Here is a 7,500-nt window from a genome sequence, read left to right as displayed (position 1 = left end):
TGTCCTGACCCTCTCTTTCTCTCCGTCTGACTGTCTGTCTGTGTGTGTGTGTGTGTGTGTGTGTGTGTGTTTGTGTGTGTGTGGGTGTGTGTGTGTGTGTGTGTGTGTGTGTGTGTGTGGGTGGGTGGGGGTGGGTGGGTGGGTGTGTGTATGTCCTGACCCTCTCTCTCTGCGGCTGAGCTGTAATGAGGAGGGTGAGCTGCGCTGCAGAGCCCAACGGCACTCTGGGCCGTGCCCCCGCCGTGACTCTGCACAGTGAGGTTGAGACGTGCTCGTGATAACTAAGAGGAGAGTAGAGAGAGCTATTTCAGTCAGAGAGAGATGCTACTGAGACGTCTGTCAGGCTGGTGTCTATTTCAGTCAGAGAGAGATGCTACTGAGACGTCTGTCAGGCTGGTGTCTATTTCAGTCAGAGAGAGATGCTACTGAGACGTCTGTCTGTCTGTCTGTCTTTCAGGCTGGTGTCTATTTCAGTCAGAGAGATGCTACTGAGACGTCTGTCAGGCTGGTGTCCATTTCAGTCAGAGAGAGATGCTACTGAGACGTCTGTCTGTCTGTCTGTCAGAGAGAGATGCTACTGAGACGTCTGTCTGTCAGACTGTTAACATATACACTGTTAATAGTTAAAGGGGGGAGGAGGAGGCAGGAGAGAGGGGGAGACATGAGAGGGGAGGCAGGAGAGAGGGGGGTGGGGGAGGCAGGCAAGAGGGGGATGGGGGAGGCAGGGGAGAGGGGGAGGCATGAGAGAGGGGGAGAGAGGGAGGCAGGGGAGAGGGGGAGACAGGGGAGAAGGGGAGAGGGGTAGAGGGGGAGGCATGGGGAGAGGGGGAGGCAGGAGAGAAGGGGAGAGGGGGAGAGGGGGCGGCAGGAGAGAAGGGGAGAGTGGGAGAGGGGGGGAGGGGGAGGCAGGAGAGAAGGGGAGCGGGGGAGGCAGGGGAGAAAACAGGTAGAATAACAAAAGAGAGGGGTGGGAGGGAGGGAGGGAGGGAGGGAGGGAGGGAGGGAGGGAGGGAGGGAGGGAGGGACATAGGAGGGATACCTTCAGAAAGTATTCAGACCCCTTGACCTTTTTAAACATGTTGTTGTGTTATAAAGTGGGATAAAATATATTTAATTGTCATTTTTTTTGTCAACGATCTACACAAAATACTCAGTAATGTCAAAGTGTAAGACAAATTCTAACATTTGTAAAAACAAAATCTTTTTTTTATCTTGATTGCATAAGTAATCAACCCCCTGAGTCAATACATGCTAGAATCACCTTTGGCACTGATTACAGCCGCGAGTCTTTCTGGGTAAGTCTCTAAGAGCTTCACAAAATGCACAAAATGTTCAAGATGCCTGTCAAGTTGTCCAGATCATTGCTAGAGAGCCATTTTCAAGTCTTGCCATAGATTTTAAAGCCGATTTAAGTCAAAGCTGTAATGAAGTGACTCAGGAACATTCAATGTTGTCTTGGTAAGCAACTCCAGTGTATATTTGGCCTTGTGATTTAGGTTATTCTCCTGCTGAAAGGTGAATTTGTCTCTGTCTGTCCAAACACACCAAGACAATCGTGAAGAGGGCACGACAACAACTTTTCCCCCTCAGGAGACTGAAAAGATTTGGCATGGGTCCCCAGATCCTCAAAAAGTTCTACAGCTGCACCATCGAGAGCATCCTGACCGGTTGCATCACCGCCTGGTATGGCAACTGCTCAGCATCCGACCACAAGGCGCTACAGAGGGTAGTGTGTACGGCCCAGTTCATCACTGGGGTCAAGCTTCCTGCCCTCCAGGACTTATATACTAGGCGGTGTCATTGACTCGGTACCGGTACCCCCTGTATATAGCCTCCACATTGACTCCTGTATACTAGGCGGTGTCATTGACTCGGTACCGGTACCCCGTGTATATAGCCTCCACATTGACTCCTGTATACTAGGCGGTGTCATTGACTCGGTGCCGGTACCCCTGTATAATAGCCTCCACATTGACTCCTGTATAATAGGCGGTGTCATTGACTCGGTGCCGGTACCCCCTGTATATAGCCTCCACATTGACTCCTGTATACTAGGCGGTGTCATTGACTCGGTGCCGGTACCCCCTGTATATAGCCTCCACATTGACTCCTGTATACTAGGCGGTGTCATTGACTCGGTACCGGTACCCCCTGTATAATAGCCTCCACATTGACTCCTGTATACTAGGCGGTGTCATTGACTCGGTGCCGGTACCCCCTGTATAATAGCCTCCACATTGACTCCTGTATACTAGGCGGTGTCATTGACTCGGTGCCGGTACCCCCTGTATAATAGCCTCCACATTGACTCCTGTATACTAGGCGGTGTCATTGACTCGGTGCCGGTACCCCCTGTATAATAGCCTCCACATTGACTCCTGTATACTAGGCGGTGTCATTGACTCGGTGCCGGTACCCCCTGTATATAGCCTCCACATTGACTCCTGTATACTAGGCGGTGTCATTGACTCGGTGCCGGTACCCTCTGTATATAGCCTCCACATTGACTCCTGTATACTAGGCGGTGTCATTGACTCGGTGCCGGTACCCCCTGTATATAGCCTCCACATTGACTCCTGTATACTAGGCGGTGTCATTGACTCGGTGCCGGTACCCCCTGTATATAGCCTCCACATTGACTCCTGTATCCTAGGCGGTGTCATTGACTCGGTACCGGTACCCCCTGTATATAGCCTCCACATTGACTCCTGTATCCTAGGCGGTGTCATTGACTCGGTACCGGTACCCCCTGTATATAGCCTCCACATTGACTCCTGTATACTAGGCGGTGTCATTGACTCGGTGCCGGTACCCCCTGTATATAGCCTCCACATTGTCTCCTGTATACTAGGCGGTGTCATTGACTCGGTGCCGATACCCCCTGTATATAGCCTCCACATTGACTCCTGTATCCTAGGCGGTGTCATTGACTCGGTACCGGTACCCCCTGTATATAGCCTCCACACTGACTCTGTACAGGTACCCCCTGTAAATAGCCTCCACACTGACTCTGTACTGGTACCCCCTGTATATAGCCTCCACATTGACTCTGTACTGGTACCCCCTGTATATAGCCTCCACATTGACTCGGTACCGGTACCCCCTGTATATAGCCTCCACATTGACTCGGTACCGGTACCCCCTGTATATAGCCTTGTTATTGTTATTTCATTGTGTTACTTTTTATTTCAGTTTTTTACTTTAGTCTACTTAGTAAATATTTTCGTAACTCTATTTCTTGAACTGCATTATAGGTTAAGGGCTTGTAAGTCAGCATTTCACTGTGAGGTCTACTACACCTGTTGTATTTAGCATTTCACTGTGAGGTCTACTACACCTGTTGTATTCGGCCCATAAATACGAATACAAATAAAATGTGATTTGAACCAGGTTTTTCTCCAGGATTTTGCCTGCGCTTAGATCTATTCTACTTCTTTTTATCCTAAAATAACGAGTCCTTGCCGATGACAAGCATACCCATAACATGATGCAGCCACCGCTTGAAAATATGAAGAGTGGTACTTAGTGATGTGATGTGTTGGATTTGCCCTAAACACAACACTTTGTGTTCAGGACATTAATTTATTAACCACATTTATTGCAGTTTTACTTTAGTGCCATGTTTAGGATTATGTTTTATTCTAGAATATTTTGTATTCTGTACAGGCTTCCTTCTTTTCACTCTGTCATTTAGGTTAGTATCGTGGAGTAACTACAATGCTGTTGATCCCATCCTCAGTTTTCTCCCATCACAGCCATTCAACTCTCTAACTATTTTAAAGTCACTATACGCCTTATGGTGAAATCCTTGAGCGGTTTCCTTCCTCTCCGGCAACTGAGTTAGGAAGGACGCCTGTATCTCTGTAGTGACTGGCTGTATTGATACACCATCCAAAGTGTAATTAATAACTTCACCGTGCTCAAATGGATGATCAATGCTTTCTATCTATCAATACTGGTCCCTTCTTTGAAGAAGCATTGGAAAACCTCCTTGGTCTTTGTGGTTGAATTTAATCTGTATTTTTAATTCATTGCACCGACTGAAGGACCTTACATATATGTTTGGGGGTACAGAGATGAGGCAGTCACTTTAAAACCGTGTTAAAACACTATGACTGAGTCCAACACTATGACTGAGTCCAACACTATGACTGAGTCCAACACTATGACTGAGTCCAACACTATGACTGAGCCCAACACTATGACTGAGTCCAACACTATGACTGAGTCCAACACTATGACTGAGCCCAACACTATGACTGAGTCCAACACTATGACTGAGTCCAACACTATGACTGAGCCCAACACTATGACTGAGTCCAACACTATGACTGAGTCCAACACTATGACTGAGTTCAACACTATGACTGAGCCCAACACTATGACTGAGTCCAACACTATGACTGAGTCCAACACTATGACTGAGCCCAACACTATGACTGAGTCCAACACTATGACTGAGTCCAACACTATGACTGAGTCCAACACTATGACTGAGTCCAACACTATGACTGAGCCCAACACTATGACTGAGTCCAACACTATGACTGAGTCCAACACTATGACTGAGTCCAACACTATGACTGAGTCCAACACTATGACTGAGTCCAACACTATGACTGAGCCCAACACTATGACTGAGTCCAACACTATGACTGAGCCCAACACTATGACTGAGTCCAACACTATGACTGAGTCCAACACTATGACTGAGTCCAACACTATGACTGAGTCCAACACTATGACTGAGCCCAACACTATGACTGAGTCCAACACTATGACTGAGTCCAACACTATGACTGAGTCCAACACTATGACTATGCCCTTCAACAAAGGAGTTGAATACTAATTGACTCAAGGCGTTTCAGATTTAGGCCCTTCAGCATAGGTAGGCCAGTGACTATTATGGGGTGTTGTGTGTAGGCCAGTGACTATTATGGGGTGTTGTGTGTAGGCCAGTGACTATTATGGGGTGCTGTGTGTAGGTCAGTGACTATTATGGGATGTTGTGTGTAGGTCAGTGACTTTTATGGGGTGTTGTGTGTAGGTCAGTGACTATTATGGGGTGTTGTGTGTAGACCAGTGACTATTATGGGGTGTTGTGTGTAGGTCAGTGACTATTATGGGGTGTTGTGTGTAGGTCAGTGACTATTATGGGGTGTTGTGTGTAGACCAGTGACTATTATGGGGTGTTGTGTGTAGGTCAGTGACTATTATGGGGTGTTGTGTGTAGGTCAGTGACTATTATGGGGTGTTGTGTGTGTGTGTGTGTGTGTATGTGTGTATGTGTGTATGTGTGTGTGTGTGTGTGTGTGTGTGTGTGTGTGTGTGTGTGTGTGTGTGTGTGTGTGTGTGTGTGTGTGTGTGTGCGTGCTTGCGTGCGTGTGTGTGTGTGTGTGTGTATCAGTGTAATGTGTGTGTGTGCGTGTGCCCGTGCGTGCGTGCGCCCGTGTGTGTGCGTGCATGCGTGTGTGCGTGCGTGCGTGCGTGCGTGCGTGTGTGTGTGTGTCCTGAGGCGAGATGTCCTAGCTCCGACCCACACACACATTAACACACACACACATTACATATTGAATGCACGTGTGCACAAATCCCCCACTTGCACGGCTGCATAGATCCGACACAGGCTGGCGATAGAAACAACCAACGACTCTCTCTTTCTCATGAGGCTTTGGGGACGACTTCACTTTACGGTTCAACCATATGAATGTACCATTTAATTTAAACCACATAAATGTACCATTTCATTTAAACAACATAAATGTACCATTTCATTTAAACAACATAAATGTACCATTTAATTTAAACAACATAAATGTACCATTTAATTTAAACAACATAAATGTACCATTTAATTTAAACAACATAAATGTACCATTTCTTTTAAACAACATAAATGTACCATTTCTTTTAAACAACATAAATGTACCATTTGATTTAAATCGTAGAAATAGATGGATTTGAGTCATTTTATTTCTTCCAGTGATTCAGTTCCCATTTGGTTCAGATTGATCTGAACTCTGCGTTTGCTGAACAAACAGGAGACAGCAGTACATGACATTTACTCAGGACCACTCTGCCTCGTGAAGGTTATCAGGTTTCTGATGTCACGTTTGACGGCGTTCTGTATGAAACCCTGCATCTTTTATTAACGCAGTCGAATCTACCTGAGAAGGTATTCGTCTCCATCGATATGGAAGGTGGCCTACAGTGTATGTATCTCCTGTAGGTACTCAGAAACTGCTATGCTGTGGCTCTCTGACAGACAGACATCTCTAGTGATGTTACCTCACCTCTTCTCCTCTCTGACAGACAGACATCTCTAGTGTTGTTACCTCACCTCTTCTCCTCTCTGACAGACAGACATCTCTAGTGATGTTACCTCACCATTTCTCTGACAGACAGACATCTCTAGTGTTGTTACCTCACCTTCTCTCCTCTCTGACAGACAGACATATCTAGTGTTGTTACCTCACCTTCTCTCCTCTCTGACAGACAGACATCTCTAGTGTTGTTACCTCACCTTCTCTCTGACAGACAGACATCTCTAGTGTTGTTACCTCACATTCTCTCCTCTCTGACAGACAGACATCTCTAGTGATGTTACCTCACCTTCTCTCTGACAGACAGACATCTCTAGTGATGTTACCTCACCTTCTCTCATCTCTGACAGACAGACATCTCTAGTGATGTTACCTCACCTTCTCTCATCTCTGACAGACAGACATCTCTAGTGATGTTACCTCACCTTCTCTCCTCTCTGACAGACAGACATCTCTAGTGATGTTACCTCACCTTCTCTCCTCTCTGACAGACAGACATCTCTAGTGTTGTTACCTCACCTCCTCTCCTCTCTGACAGACAGACAGACATATCTAGTGTTGCTACCTCCTCTCTTCTCCTCTCTTCTCTTCTCTTCTCTTCTCTTCTCTTCTCTTCTCTCCTCTCCTCTCCTCTCCTCTCCTCTCCTCTCCTCTCTTCTCTTCTCTTCTCTTCATCTCTCCTCTCTTCTCCTCTCCTCTCCTCTCTTCTCTTCTCTTCTCTTCTCATCTCTCCTCATCTCTCCTCTCCTCTCCTCTCCTCTCCTTGTTCGGGCGGCGTTCGACGTCGCCGGCCTTCTAGCCATCGGCGCTCCACCTTTAATTTTTCCATTTGTTTTGTCTTGTTTTCCTACACACCTGGTTTGTCTCCTCATCATTACTATGTGTATTTAGCCCTCTGTTCCCCCCATGTCTGTGTGGGGTTTTGTTGATTGTCGAGGTTGGTGCGCTTCCGGCTGGTTTGCGCCGGGTTTTGTTGTGTACCCGTGCTTTGTGGCAGCCGGTAATTTGTACTTGGTTGTGGTACTTTGTACTTGGTTGTAGTACTTTGTACTTGGTTGTGGTACTTTGTACTTAGTTGTGGTACTTTGTGCGTGGTTGTGGTACTTTGTACTTGGTTGTGGAACTTTGTGCTTGGTTGTGGTTCTTTGTACTTGGTTGTGGTACTTTGTACTTGGTT

This window comes from Oncorhynchus clarkii, chromosome 18 (assembly GCF_045791955.1).
Source record: "Oncorhynchus clarkii lewisi isolate Uvic-CL-2024 chromosome 18, UVic_Ocla_1.0, whole genome shotgun sequence".
NCBI lineage: Eukaryota > Metazoa > Chordata > Actinopteri > Salmoniformes > Salmonidae > Oncorhynchus > Oncorhynchus clarkii.
Note: the sequence above shows the minus strand (reverse complement) of the source record.